Source organism: Elaeis guineensis, chromosome 16, assembly GCF_000442705.2.
Source record: "Elaeis guineensis isolate ETL-2024a chromosome 16, EG11, whole genome shotgun sequence".
NCBI classification, from domain to species: Eukaryota; Viridiplantae; Streptophyta; class Magnoliopsida; order Arecales; family Arecaceae; genus Elaeis; species Elaeis guineensis.
The window spans coordinates 22,775,198-22,791,560 of NC_026008.2; the positions used below are offsets into that span (position 1 = coordinate 22,775,198).

The 16,363-nt window shown below is 38.9% G+C and overlaps 1 long non-coding RNA gene across 1 annotated transcript in view; it reads left to right on the top strand.

Annotated features, from left to right (window-relative positions):
- LOC140854379 (uncharacterized) overlaps positions 1-16,363 on the top strand; it is a 118,869-nt gene that overhangs the window by 42,463 nt on the left and 60,043 nt on the right. The gene's annotated exons all lie outside the window — the stretch shown is intronic.

Here is a 16,363-nt window from a genome sequence, read left to right on the forward strand (position 1 = left end):
AGAAAGATCAACACCATAGAGGGCTATTCCAGACTGATCCTAAGTGGATACCCATAGAGGTCGGATACTTGCATGGCTAAAAAAAAATCTACTCTCTTTCAGATCCAGATTTGAAGAAAAAAATTATAAAATAGATATATAATTCGATCACATATTTAATTTCAGTATAAAATTCAGTGTATGCTCAATTTCAGTATATGAAGTAGATCCTTGTATTCTTTATTTTATGCATGTATGATTTAGATTAAAAGATATTTTAATCTTTTATTCTGCTATGTTGTTTAGAAATTTTTTTTTTGAAATACACATACATGCCACGACATGAAATTTCAACAGGCTAAATATCTACAAAAGCAAAGTTCTTCGGGGTTTCTTAAAATTTGAAGATTTCATAGATACAAAGATTGAGGACACTTGAGCTGTTGCCTCATCCTGCCTAGCCACCTGGCACTCCTTGCCCGTGGGCGAGTTGAAGTAGAAACCACAACAATGACGAAGATGAAGGGGCTAAACCTTCGGGGACTCTACGTGGCTACTTGGGGCCGACAATGACGAAGATGAAGGGTGTTGCCCAGCTATGCAACCCAAGAGGGGGGGTGAATTGGGTTTCTAAAAATTTTAAGCTTAACTAATGACTTATGAAAAATGTTTGTCAATAGCTAAATGAATGAAGAGAATAACCTTAGTTCAAGATTAATTGCCTAAAGCAAGAATGCAAGAAATAATGAAGAGTTAAAGAGAAGCAATTATGCACACCACAAACAAAAGGATTTATAGTGGTTCGGTGCCAACCTTGCACCTACATCCACTCTCCAAGCTCCTACTTGGGAATTCCAATCCACTAAACTTGTATTCAACCCGAATACAAACATCGAAAACTCTGACACTAGCTATCCCAAGCTAGTCCACTTGTTTCCCGGGTACAAGCCAACCCAATACACTCCGATTCTAGGTTCGGATCAACCTTCCCTTATTTTGGAACCCCTCCAAAACAAAAACAATCACTCAAAATGAGTAAAATAATTTATAGCATAAATAAGTACAAGAAAAGCCCCTTTAATGAGCGAATATAACTTTAAATACACTTTATTCAAGAGAAGAAGCTCCTTTTTGGATTTCTTCAAAGTGGATGGAGAGTTGATTGAGCGCTTGAGGAGTTGGTGAGCTTGGATTGATGGTTTCTTGAAAGCTTTAAATGAGCTCTTGATTAGGGCTGAAAAGTTGGCTTGAGAAACCCTTTCTCTTTTGAATGCTCTTGAATGCTCTCTTGAATGCTCTTCTTTTTCTTTTTAATCTCTTGCACTCTCTCTTTCTTCTTGTTGTTTGTTTCCCACCTTTGAATCCTTTTATAGCTTTAAGAAATAGAGAAAAATATTCTAGACTGAAAAAGAGCCGTTAGATCATATTAAATGAGCATTAAAAGTACTTAAAACGGGTTAAAAACTAACCGTTGCGGAAAAATCCCGTCGCAGGGGTCGACTCATGAGTCGACTCATGCCTCAGGGGTCGACTCATGAGTCGACCTCTGTTGAAGCAACCAGAAAATAGGATTCTGTAAATTTTGACCTAAAACTACAGGAGTCGACTCATGAGTCGACTCATGCCTTGAGAGTCGACTCATGAGTCGACTCACAGGCCGTGCCAAGCCAAAAATTCAGCGTGCCAAACTGCTCATTGTGCCATGAGCTGACTCATGAGTCGACTCATGGATTTCAAACATGCATAACTTCAAAAATACAAGTCCAAAAATAATAAAATTTTCGCCAATAGATCACAAATCTTTTGTTCTACCAAATGATACTATTAAATTAGGGTTTTGGTAAAATTATAATTTTACCCCTGAAGAGCACAAAGACTTTTTCAAATAAAAAATATTGGTACCCCTTCAATCTACTTTGTAATCATCAAAATCAATCTAGGAGCAACAATCTCTCCCTTTTTGATGATGACAAAACACTTGAACAAAAGCATTTATGTGAATCATGAATTTCAAAAGGATGCATTGTAGGTGCATATGCTTGAAAAGAATATTGATTCTTTTGGCATGTGATACAAATGGTCATATGCATAAATAGTTTGCCCATTTGCTTGAAGATTTGAAAATTTGCTCATTGGATTATGTGATTTCGGTGTTAGAGCAGAAAATTTATTTTTGTTATCAGAGCAAGCTGTATCTTGAAAATTTGCTCATTCTCATTTGATTATTTAGTTTGAGTATTAGAGCAAAAATAATTAAGTGTGCCAATGCATGTCTAAGAGTTAATTTGTAAAGTATATTAGAGCATGTTAAATTTAAGATGTATCAGAGCAAGTAAGAATTTTAAAGCATATCAGAGCATATTTAAAGAAGTAATTTTAAAGGTTGCTCATTTGCATTATACTTAGCAATTTACTCATTGTATTTTTAAGTCATGTAATAATTTTACTTTTGATATGTTTCTTTTTCTTTAATTTCTCATAATTTATAATTTTGCTTTTGATGGGTTTCTTTTTCTTTAATTTCTCATAATTTGTAGTTTTGCTTTTGATGGGTTGCTTTTTCTTTAATTTCTCTCCCTTTTTGACATCATCAAACATTGTTAACTCTCCCTCTTTTTCTGAATATGTTTTCTCTTTAATACTTCTAGTGCTAATCATTGATGTTTGCTCCCCCTTAATACAGCAATCATTAACAGCAATCATCAACAAAGAGAAGATATTTCAACAAGGAGAATATATATAACCAAAAAGATGATTGACATCATTACAAAAAGTAGATATATAGGTAAAAGATGATTAAAACTATAATTATTTCAATACAAATTTCATAACATAAAAGTCAGCTAGCTAATGTCATTACATGGCCCCAAAATACAGATCCTAGAAAGAACAAGAGACTAACACCTAGGATCTAGTAAAGATCATGACTAGAAGGATCGGAGTCATCAGATATAGGGTGAGGAGATGATGGATCTCGACCAGAAGAACGTTCTCTACCCCGTCTGCCTCTGGCACGAGCAGGTGAGCGAGATAAACTAGGAGGCTGAGAACGTTGAGAGGCCAAGGACTGGACTGAAAGAGTGAGTCTGATGGAATCAAGAACGTTCAGTGCTCTGAAAACAGACTGAAGTAGAGCAGTGAACTGAGTAGATGCATGCTCACTCGAGCCTCTGATCTCTCTCCTCAATAACTCATAGCCACCCTCCAATGCACCTCTGAGCCTGCCAGCCTCTGCAGTAAGGTCTGTGACCTCAATAGTGGACTCCTGTGGCTGAGGATGGGCCAAAGCTAGGACTTGCCCCTGCAAGTCAAGAACTCTCCCAGTCAGTCTCCAAACAGTGTCCTCTAGCTGCTGAATCCGAATAGACTGATCTGAGATCAACTGAAACATAGTGGAGATATGGGGAATCAGGGTCTGATCAGATGAATCTAATGAAGTGGACCCTGGTGCAAATATAGTAGTGCTCCACTATCGAGATAGCAACGAAGCCACACGTTGAGATATCTGCTCGATCTGATCATCAGCCAGTCTGAACTCTGTAGAAGGTGCACTGCTCTCTAGCTGATGTACTGGTGTGTGCCTCCTGGTGAACTCTGAAGGGCCAGCCTCTGGGTCTGGAATAAACTGGATATCTGGAGATGCAGCCCTGAAGTCATGGATAGGAGATGATGGACCTTCTTCTTCAGCTCTGTCTTCTACTCTGTCCTCAGCTCTCTCCTCAGAATCCTTGATCCAACCACCATCAGTTTTAGTAAATCCCATGCGGTGCAGAGTATGTTGGTTGATGGTGTCTACATGAGAAAGCTTTGCAGATGCCTCCCCCTCAAAGCTGACTCCAAACCTCCTAAAAACTCGTGTAAGGGCCATACCAAAAGGCAGATGTGCCTTGGATCTGTTCAGTGTCTCTCTCATGACCTCAATCATTAATGCCGAGAGGTTTAGGGGGGGTTTGAGTGATCACATGAAACATAATACAAATATCTCTGCTAGAAAGTAGATCATGCCTACCACTCCTAGGGAAGAAGAGCTTTGTCACTAACTGATGTAAGATCCTTATCTCAATAGACAAAATTTTGGCTTCCAATTTATTCAAACTTCCTGAGTAGGTTCCCCCTAAAATCACACTGATTCCCTCTTCCTTCACAGGGAGTTCCATGTAAGAATATCCCTCACAGGGCAAATGTAGTATCTCTCCCAAAGTAATAGGATCCAGACAAATATCAACTCCCTTAACTGTCGAAGTCACTGTTTCATTTCCATAATGCAGATTCTGATAAAATTCTCTAACTAGGTCTACAAAAGTGACTTCCTTAAGAGAGCAGTAGAAACCCCAACCCTGGTTTTTAATCTTTGTTCCAAAGGTGAAACCCTCTTTTTCAAAGAATCTAAAATCTACATTCTTTTCGGTTTCAACCTTCCTATCAGATAGAGGGATCTTACTGGGGCTAAAGGAAGACTGAGAGGGACCTTGAGCTGACACAGAAGCCGGAGTGGGAGCAGTGGAGGACTGAGCAGCTTGCCTTTTTCTGCGGACATTTTCTTCTAGCTCACGGACCGACTTTCTTCTCTGAGGGAGCTTCATCTTCGGAGCCATTCTCACCACAGCAGCAGGCAGAGAGACTTGGAGGATCAAGTGGATGAGTGGAAGAAGGGCTACAAAAGGATGGAGAGGGATTTTGGCGGAGAGAAGAGGCAGTTTTGAGAAGAACAGTGGAGGCTAGGGCACGCTCCAACCGTTTCAATCAAAGGAGAAAGACGCGAAAATCTTCTTTCCCAGGCGGTGATTTGTGATGGAGAGGAGAAGGGAGAACAATCTTGAGCTAGATCCTTGGTTTTGGAGAGAATGAGGATGAGAGATGATGGAAATTGAGTTCAAAGAATTTTTGACATCAAATCTTTGGAATTGGAGAAATATTTAGGCATATGGATCAAGAATTCCTAGATTTCTCCTAATTTCACAGAATCTGTCCTCACTAAGGGCCTTTGTAAAGATATCAGCTAATTGATTTTCAGTGCAAACATATTCAAGAATTATATTTTTGTTTTGAACATGTTCTCTTATAAAATGATGTCTAATTTCAATATGTTTAGACCTTGAATGTTGAATTGAATTTTTAGTTAGATTTATGGCACTTGTGTTGTCGCATCTTACGGGTGTTTCATTAAGTTTGATACCAAAGTCTTCGAGTTGTTGCTTAATCCACAAGATTTGAGCACAACAACTTTCGGCTGCAATGTATTCGGCCTCAGCCGTAGACAGTGCTACCGAATTTTATTTCTTGCTAAACCAGGAGATTAGGTTAACTCCAAGAAATTGGCAAGTTCCACTTGTGCTTTTTCTATCTAATCTACATCCAGCAAAATCAGCATCTGAATATCCTAATAAATCAATTAGTGAGTCCTTAGAGTACCATAACCCCAGAGTTTGAGTACCATTCAAGTATCTAAAGATTCTTTTAACAGCATTCAAATGAGATTCTTTAGGATTAGATTGATATCTAGCACACAAGCAAACACTAAACATGATATCAGACCTTCTTGCAGTTAAATATAATAGAGAGCCAATCATACCTCTATAGTATTTTAAGTCTACACATTTACCTTCATCATCCTTGTCAAGCTTATATGAGGGGCTCATTGGTGTGCCAATTGGTTTGGAGTTCTCCATTCCAAATCTTTTGAGTAGTTTCTTGGTGTACTTGCTTTGGGTGATGGAGATTCCCTCTTTTGTTTGTTTGATTTGGAGTCCGAGGAAGAAGGTAAGTTCTCCCATCATGCTCATCTCGAACTCCCCCTGCATGAGCTTAGCAAAGTCTTGACAAAGAGATTCATTAGTAGATCCAAAAATTATGTCATCAACATAAATTTGTATTACTAACATATCATTTTGATTTCTTTTAATAAAGAGGGTTGTATCTACATTACCTCTTGAAAAATCATTATTTAGTAAAAATTTGTTTAGCCTATCATACCAAGCTCTAGGTGCTTGTTTTAATCCATATAAAGCTTTATTTAATTTAAAAACATGATTAGGAAAAGCATGATTTTCAAATCCTGGGGGTTGTTCTACATAGACTTCTTCAGCAATATATCCATTTAAAAATGCACTTTTGACATCCATTTGAAATAATTTGAATTTCATAAAGCAAGCATATGCAAGTAGAAGTCTAATGGCTTCTAATCTAGCAACCGGTGCAAAGGTCTCATCAAAATCAATTCCTTCTTCTTGATTATATCCTTTAGCAACCAGTCTTGCTTTATTTCTAATTACATTACCATGCTCATCTAATTTGTTCCTAAAGACCCATTTTGTGCCAATTATTGAATAATTTTTAGGTCTTGATACTAAAGTCCAAACATTATTTCTTTCAAATTGATTAAGTTCCTCTTGCATTGCATTAATCCAATTATGATCATTTTCAGCTTCTTCAATAGTTTTTGGTTCAAGATGAGATACAAAAGCACAATGATTAAATACATCTCTAAGTGAAGAACGAGTTTTTACCCCATGCATAGGATCACCAATAATTAACTCCTTAGGGTGATTGTGAACATACCTCCATTCCTTGGGTAGGTCATTTGTACCTTGAGGTTATTCTTGAATTTCTTCACCTCTCTCATCTTGTTTGTCTTCTTGTTCCTCGTCCTCTGGAGTTGTTGAATCTTTCAGAGTGATCTCCTTCATACCTTCTATTAGAGGATCTGCATCATCAACACCCTCATTCTTCCTTGAAGGAAGATCATTAGATTCATCAAAAACAACATGGATGGACTCCTCAACTACTAAAGTTCTTTTGTTAAAAACTCTAAAAGCTTTACTAGTGGAGGAGTAACCTAGAAAGATTGCTTCATCTGATTTTGCATCAAATTTATCAAGTCTTTCTTTACCATTATTTAATACAAAACATCGGCAACTAAAAACATGAAAATATGCAATATTTGGTTTTCTTCCTTTCCAAAGTTCATAGGGGGTTTTCTTTAAAATTTGTCTAATCAAAGCACGATTTAAAATATAACATGCTGTGTTAATTGCTTCCGTCCAAAAATATCTTGGAAGGTTGCTTTCACAAAGCATGGTACGGGCCATTTCTTCTAAGGTTCTGTTTTTCCTTTCAACTACCCCATTTTGTTGGGGTGTCCTAGGAGCAGAGAAGTTATGGCCAATTCTATTTTCATCACAAAAGTTTTCAAAGTCTTGATTTTCAAATTCAGTTCCATGATCACTTCGAATATTTTGAATTGAAAATCCTTTTTCATTAGTGACTTTTCGATAAAATTTAGTGAAAATATGAAAAGTTTCATCTTTGTGTGCTAAAAAGAAAATCCAAGTAAAACAAGAGCAATCATTTATAATTACAAAACCATATCATTTACCTCCTAGACTAGTGATTCTAGTTGGTCCAAATAAGTCCATATGCAAAAGCTCTAAAGGTCTAGAAGTTGAAACAACATTTTTGGATTTAAATGAAACTCGTGTTTGTTTACCTAGTTGGCATGCATCACAAATTCTATCTTTTTCAAAATTTAGTTTAGGCAAGCCAAGAACTAATTCTTTCTTAATTAATTTTGAAAGAGAATGCATGCTAATGTGTGCAAGTCTACGATGCCAAAGCTAACTAGTCTCATTAACTTTAGCATTCAAGGATACTAGGCATTGCATGTTTATTTTGGCTAAATCATTTAAATCTACCATATAAACATTGCCATATCTATGTCCAATAAATTTAATGCCATCGTTAATAGGACTAGTCACAATGCAAACAGATGATTCAAACACAACTTTATACCCTTTATCACAAAATTGACTAATGCTTAGTAAATTATGCTTTAAACCATTAACTAGCAAAATATTTTCAATGTATTTGGAGGGAGTGATACCAATGTTACCTATACCGATGATCTTTCCTTTGCCATTATCTCCAAAGATGACCATCCCTCCATCCTTAGCATCAAGCGTGATGAATTGTGATTCATCACCAGTCATGTGTCTCGAGCATCCACTGTCAAGATACCATTTTCTGTTTTCTCCTTGGGATGCTAGACACACCTGCAAGCAAAAGTCAAATTTTTGTTTTAGGTACCCAAGCTTTCTTGGGTCCTTTTTGGTTAGTCAAAATGGTTCCTTTTGGAACCCAAATTTTCTTTATAGTTGAGTTTGCAGATTTGTCAAAGAAGCAAGTGTATGACTTATGTCCTATTCTACCACATTTGAAACAAGTAATATTGGTAGACTTGTTACTTAAAGAGTTTACATAAATATTTTTCAGATATTTTTGTTTTTTCAAGGGATTATAGCCAAGTCCAGCTTTATCATATACGGCTTTTTGATTATCAAGAATCATATTGAGTTTGTTTGAACTTAAGGTGAACTTATCTACTATTGGTTTCAGCTTGGCAATTTCATTCTTTAAGCTTTGATTTTCTTGAAGCAAGGTGGATTTTTCAATTGAAAAGTTTTCAGCTTGTTTCAGTAAAGATTGATTTTTCAATTTTAGCTCCTTGTTCTTCATCCCTAGTTTCTTTAATTCATCAACTAAATCATAGAATGCTTCATGCAATTCTTCAAATGTAAAGTCACTAGGGGTTTCAGAAATTACCTCATTTTCGTGTGCCATAAGGCACAGGTTGGCTTGTTCGGTTGAGGTTTTCTCATCGGAGCTTGAGTCATCACTCGCACTCCATGTGGCCATCATGGCCTTCTTCTTGAACTTCTTGGGACCTTTCTTCAGTTGTGGACATTCGGATTTGAAGTATCCCGGCTTCTTGCACTCGTAGCAGATAAGGGGTTGGTCTTTCTCTTTTTCTTTGCTTTGTTCCCCTTTTGTGAAAGGCCTCTTTCTCATCCCCTGTTTCTTTTTCCTCAAAAATTTTTTGAATCTTCGAGTGATGAGAGCCATCTCTTCATCCTGTTCTTCATCCTCAATATCATCAGTTTCTTCATCAGGAGGAGCTGTGGATTTGAGTGCAATGATTCTTTTCTTTTTGACTTCTTCCTCTTGATGTTGTTTCATGCTTAGCTCATGAGTCATCAAAGATCCAAGAAGCTCTTCTAGAGGTAGAGTGTTCAAGTCCTTGGCTTCTTGGATGGCAGTCACTTTGACTTCCCAAGTTCTTGGCAAGGACCTGAGAATCTTTCTTACAAGCTCACTGTTAGTATAGGACTTACCAAGACTTTTCAAACCATTAATGATATCAGTAAAATGAGTAAACATTACAGTTATGGACTCATCATGCTCCATTTTAAATAATTCATATTTATGCACAAGCATGTTTATTTTAGACTCTTTTACTTGATTGGTTCCCTCATGGGTTACTTCTAACCTATCCCATATTTCTTTAGCAGATGAACAAGTAGAAATGTGATTAAATTCGTTTGCATCAAGAGCACAATAAAGTACATTCATTGCTTTAGCATTTAATTGGGCCATCTTCTTATCAACCTCATCCCATTCTTTCTCGGGTTTGGTTGATTCCTCACCATCTATAATTTTAGTGGATGTGTGAGGACCGTTCACTATGATACTCCACATATCATAGTCGAGTGCTTGAATGAATATTTTCATCCGAGCTTTTCAATAGGTGTAATTAGACCCATTGAAAAGTGGAGGTCGGTTGGTGGATTGCCCCTCGGCTAGAGAAGTACCGACGTGGGTTGCCATAGATCTTTGGCTCCTTGATTGTTTAGATCAAAGATGGGCTAGAGCACCGGGCTCTGATACCACTTGTTGCCCAGCTATGCAACCCAAGAGGGGGGGTGAATTGGGTTTCTAAAAATTTTAAACTTAACTAATGACTTATGAAAAATGTTTGTCAATAGCTAAATGAATGAGGAGAATAACCTTAGTTCAAGATTAATTGCCTAAAGCAAGAATGCAAGGAATAATGAAGAGTTAAAGAGAAGCAATTATGCACACCACAAACAAAAGGATTTATAGTGGTTCGGTGCCAATCTTGCACCTACATCCACTCTCCAAGCTCCTACTTGGGAATTCCAATCCACTAAACTTGTATTCAACCCGAATACAAATGTCGAAATCTCTGACACTAGCTATCCCAAGCTAGTCTACTTATTTCTCGGGTACAAGCCAACCCAATACACTCCGATTCTAGGTTCGGATCAACCTTCCCTTGTTTTGGAACCCCTCCAAAACAAAAACAATCACTCAAAATGAGTAAAACAATTTATAGCACAAATAAGTACAAGAAAAATCCCTTTAATGAGCGAATATAACTTTAAATACACTTTACTCAAGAGAAGAAGCCCCTTTTTGGATTTTCTCAAAGTGGATGGAGAGTTGATTGAGCGCTTGAGGAGTTGGTGAGCTTGGATTGATGGCTTCTTGAAAGCTTTAAATGAGCTCTTGATTAGGGCTGAAAAGTTGGCTTGAAAAACTCTTTCTCTTTTGAATGCTCTTGAATGCTCTCTTGAATGATCTTCTTTTTCTTTTTAATCTCTTGCACTCTCTCTTTCTTCTTGTTGTTTATTTCCCACCTTTGAATCCTTTTATAGCTTTAAAAAATAGAGAAAAATATTCTAGGCTGAAAAAGAGCCGTTAGACCACATTAAATGAGCATTAAAAGTACTTAAAACGGGTTAAAAACTAGCCGTTGTGGAAAAATCCCGTCGCAGGGGTCGACTCATGAGTCGACTCATGCCTCAGGGGTCGACTCATGAGTCGACCTCTGTTGAAGCAACCAGAAAATAGGGTTCTGTAAATTTTGGCCTAAAACTGCAGGAGTTGACTCATGAGTCGACTCACAGGCCGTGCCAAGCCAAAAATTCAGCGTGCCAAACTGCTCATTGTGCCATGAGCTGACTCATGAGTCGACTCATGGATTTCAAACATGCATAACTTCAAAAATACAAGTCCAAAAATAATAAAATTTTCGCCAATAGATCACAAATCTTTTGTTCTACCAAATGATACTATTAAATTAGAGTTTTGGTAAAATTATAATTTTGCCCCTGAAGAGCACAAAGACTTTTTCAAATAAAAAATATTGGTACCCCTTCAATCTGCTTTGTAATCATCAAAATCAATCTAGGAGCAACAAAGAGGCTAACCCTTCGAGAACCTCGAGTAGCCATTTAGGGCCGACAACGATGAAGATAAAGAGGCTAACTCTCTGGAGACTCCGCATGGCTGCTTGAGGGGGACAATAATAAAGATGAAGGGCTAACCCTCCAGGGATGCCACACGGTCGCTTGAGGCCAATAACGATGAAGATGAAGGGTTTAACCCTTTGGAGATCTCATGGGGATGCTTAAGGCTGATGATGATGACAATGAAGGGGCTGATCCTCTGAAGATCTTGTATGGCCACTTGAGGCTGACAACAATGACGATGAAAGGGTCAACCCTTTGATGACCCCACATGGCCATTTGAAGCTGATGATGATGACAGTAAAGGGGCTAGCCCTTCGAAGACCCCATCTTGAAGAGAAAAAAGTTTTGAAAGATACATGAAGGAAATATCGACAAAGAAACACTTCATTCAAAAAGTTCACACTTATTCCAAAGAAAATTATTACAAATCAATCCTACTTGAGCAAGCCTCTTTACAATAAAAAAAGGAAAAGAAAAAGCTTAGGCTCAACCGATATCCTCAGATGAAGAATTGAATGCTGCTCGATGCCGTCCTCGATGATGCACATAGAGAGAAAAAGCTCCTTCTCACAATCACCAGCCCCCACTAAAGGATATCGAGATGGCATAACCGATTTCTCCTTGGAAACCCATCCACCTCCAGGATATTCCTTTAAGGAGGGTGGGAAATCTACCTTGGGGGGGGGGTGCAAAACATAGCCCTCTAGAAAGGTCTAAGACTTCTCTATGGAGGACAATGCACTAGAAGGTCCCAAGCGACCACCGTTGTAGCTCCATGGTTGGAACGATGGAATTTTCCACTACCTCACATGCCAAAGCAGGACACTCAGTGGTGTGTTTCCTTGAGGTAATTTGTAGCTGATCAGAGGTGGAAAAAGATTCCCCCAGATAAAAGAAAGTACTGATGAGTCCTTGATGCCAGATCAAGTGGTGTCACCATGATATTTTAGAAGATGATCAGGTTAAGATCAGCCTTGAGCAACAGGACCCTTATTTATAGGGGAGATAGGCCTGAGCACATTCAAACGCCTTATTGATTATGCGACAAGTGTCATCATCCGAAGGACCTCAAAGACGATGTCTCCTAGAAAAAGAAGCTCCAATTATTCTTTCCAACATATCATCCTTATTAAAAAGTGCCAGCATTAAAGGCCACACCCCCTAGGCCTCCAAATTGTACGATTTTTCACCGTGCGACCCTTAAGATGAATCACTTTCTTTGATCCGTGGGAGGGGTATGGCACCTGTCAACATTCAGCATATGGTGTGCAAACAAGCCTATAATTTTTAATACCTTGCTCGCCACATACCGCTAAAATGAGTACTTTGAGGAGAATCAAGAGAGACCTTGGCTCGGATGTGGAGACTGATCTATCCGATCCATCCGAGCCCTTGATCGCAATAAGAGCCAATCAACACAAGCATCAAGAAGAAACATGGGACTTCATTCGGAAGGTAAGACATAGCAAAGAGACATATTCTATTAATAAAAATCCATGACAAAAGTTTGCTAAAAAAAGAAAAAAAAGAGAGAAGGTATCAAAAGCAACTACATAAAGGAAGAAACTAGTCTTTGGACACGGGCGAGGCAGTCTCAATAGCATCCCTGACACCAAGATCTGGGTCTTTAGTTGAAGCAGGCTCAGGCAAGGCAGACTCATCCTCATTCGATGAAAACATCCCAACCTCATCATCACTGTTTCTAAGGTGAAGATGTTTCTAGGGTGAAGATGTTTCAGGTCCAACTTGGGGACCATTTGCTTTATGTGCGTCTTGCAAGCATGGAAGCCATGTATGTAGGCAACCAAGGATGCCTCGATGACTTCGTTCTCAAAGTCTATCCATGTCCTATATTTTTTGATGCATTTGGATTTGGCCTCGATGATAGCTTTCGCCTTCTCCTCCTCCATCGCAGTCTCGACCAACCTCAGCTTGTCCTCAGTAGCATTTCTAACTGACTCGATGATTTGCCTCACCTCCTTTGTGGTGCTCACCCGGGCTTTGGATATCCGGAGTTGCTAGTCAAGGATAGCAATGTCATGTGCTAGCTACATGAAAAGGCAAGGGTCAGAAAGCCATGATCAAAAGTCAAGAACAAGCATGAGAATCAGTGACTTATCCCGAGATAACTAGTGTAAGAGGCCCCTATGACCTTGTTTGAGGGACGAGACCCCCTTTACAACCAGTTGACCGACATCAGAATTGACTTCATCAGCTCCCAGGCTGATGGTCTTAAAGGGTAGAGGCGTCCCTTTGCATTGACTTCACAATGGTGGTGAACCCTTCTTCGCCTCCAGACAAGGAAGGATTTGCCCTGTGCCTTGCAGACCCACTTAGCATCCTAGAGGGAGGTTGGGCTCAGCCTAAAGGAAGAGAGGGAGCCCTAAACGACTCCAAGGCTGTCGATGCTGTAGATTGCGATAGCCTGATTGTATCGATTCATCCTCCATCCCCATTAGGTTTACACTTGATGCCCCTAGGGATCGCAATGAAATGTGAGCAGGAACCCTTGATTGGGTGCTCCTCGGCCTCTTCGATGAGGACTCTCCATCCGAAGAACTCATCCTCCTCTTCGTTGCCAACTTGATGGATGAAAGTAACAGTTTCATTGCTCTAAGATCAGGAAAGCAAGGTGATCACCAGCACCAATGGAAACGATATCAGCAAGGGGAAGAAAGAGTTTTCCTACGATAACCACAACAACAATAGAACAACTTACGGCTAGATGGCATGAAATCTGACTGGATGGATGGTCTATTTATAGGGATCACCGACAGCACACATTCAGCCATCGAACTATCAAATCTTGCCACTTGACCAATATTTTCATGGACCTTCGATGCATCCTTCTTAGATTGAGCCACATGAGGTAATCTACAAAGTGCGCCTTAGAGCTCACCAGTATCTGACATGTGGTGAATTTGAAAACAATATTCAGATCTCCTCTTTTCAAGATATTATTCTGTAACCCCTCGAGCTCCCTTCTTTAATAATGGCGGCATGAATCATGAAGCAACACATCACTTAACTCCAGAAGCTCCTTCCTCCGAGTATAGTAAAGCAGATGCTTCTAAGAGGGAATTAGATCAGCGGTCAGTTACCATGTCAACTACTTCCTTTGCTTGAAGCTATAAAGCCACTTCAAACTCAGTAGGGGGCGCAAGTGTTATGGAGCTGACCTATCGATCGGAACAACCCTCTACTTGGGATGTGCACAAGGCGACTTAGTGAAGTCGCACCAATTGCGGGCTTGAACCTTGATCCCATGCCCGTTTCAGACAGTCAACTCAGTTAGCTAGGTGGGTGAAGCTCGCGACAAATATCCACGACAAATAACCATGATCCGAAGGTTAGTGGGTGAAATTTTCTCCCAACAAACTGTCAGAACATAGTCCAACAATCAAAAGAATTAGACTTTAGCAAACCAACAGATTCAGACGAGCAGCCTATAGCTCCACCTCCTGATAAGAGAGGTACGAAGGGGACTCTCAGGTTAGCAAGCTCAATACGAAGGAAAAAGAGTACAATACTCCGTTCTCTCATATCCTTTCTCTTTTCTCTACTATTTCCAAGCTCCAACTAACTTAGGCATTGTAAGATCTTCCGATGGAATACCCCTGATGAGTGTGGACTTCCCTTGCAGATTCCCTCTGATGTCTCGATACTAGATGACATCCAATTCCAGCCACATCAGCTCTCGATCGGAGTCTTGTGGCAACAGAAACCATACATATGAATACCTAATGTAGATAATCTTGGCCGCTACCAAAATTAGGATAACCATCCAGTAGGAAGCATTGAGTAGACCATCTAGCTGAAAGGTTTATGAAAAACAAATTCTAGGATTCCAGGTTCAACGATAAGCCCAACAATATTGCCAAAAGCTTGCTTCTAGTGTCATTAACCAAGTATTATAAGAAAGAAGAGATGCAGAACGTATAGGGGAATGCAGTAATAACAATACATCCTGATAATATTGTAAAGATGCAATACATCAATAATGATAGTGCGATGAGCTCTGGACCCAACTAAATGAAGGAGAAAGAAACCATTCTAGCCGCCAACTTGACTAGAGATCTATGCAGTGACATTAAAATATTGAAAAACTATGAGATGCATACTTAGAATAAAAAGAGACCCCAAGCATGAAACCACAACCATAGAAGCATGAATATGTGCATGAAGAAAAACATCAGCAATAGGCAGATAACTGATACAATATAGCATAGTTGCAGAGCCTGTCATGATACTAAAAGGAACTTTGAACTGACAACAACATACATGATTGTTTCATGCCCTCCTTGGATAAAGACCACAATACCCATCAGCCTGTAGAATGTAAGAAACATGCAAATCAATAATAGACTCAGCAAATCATATAATATCTCTTTGCAAGGCTTTGTTTGCCATATAATCTGCAGCCTGGTTAGCGTCTCCATAAATGTGAGCCACCTTAAAACAAAATCAAGTTGCCCTCCGAGCCAACAAGTCTTTGAGAAAAGGAACATGCCTATGCCTATGAATAGAAGGGTCAGAGATCCATGCAACAACAATTAGGGAGCCATCTTTTAACCAAATCTACTGCCCATTAAGCTCAACTACAGCAGTCTAGATCCCCAACCATGCAGCTACGTGCTCGGCAAATGGCATAGAAGAGGATAGCAAGAGTTTGCTAGCAACTCTCACCAATTGTGCCCAATGGTCCTTGATTACTATTGGTTTTTAAACATGGGTTTGGGTCGCCCATGTGGGCAAACCTGACCTGACCTAGAATGCAGTTTTTAGGAGTCACTTGGTAACTTTCCATAACTGCAACATACTAAAAACTACTTTGAGATGGTAGAGAAATATGGTTTTGATGGCTCTCTCTCACTTTTTAACAAAAAACATTGAAAAAACTCTCTCTTTCTCTCTCAAAAAAAAAAAAAAAAAAGAAAAAGAAAAAAAACAATCATCTTGGAGGCATTTGGGTTATAAAAATCAAGTGCATTTCATCTTATGATTATACTTCTAATCCAAGAGGTATGATTGGATCGTGATCCAGCTTTTAGAAAGAAAATTCAATTCGGTTTCGGTGCAAAATAACCCAAAACTTGTAGATTCTTATATTTATATTTCAACAGTGGTATCAGAGCTTTATGATTGAATTCATTTACTTATTGATATTATATAACATTTAAAACTTGTTTATAGCCTAAAATTACAAAGTTATATGGGTTATTTGCTTAAAAATGAAATTGGACCTTCTAATGGCACGTGCCCAAAGACTAGATATC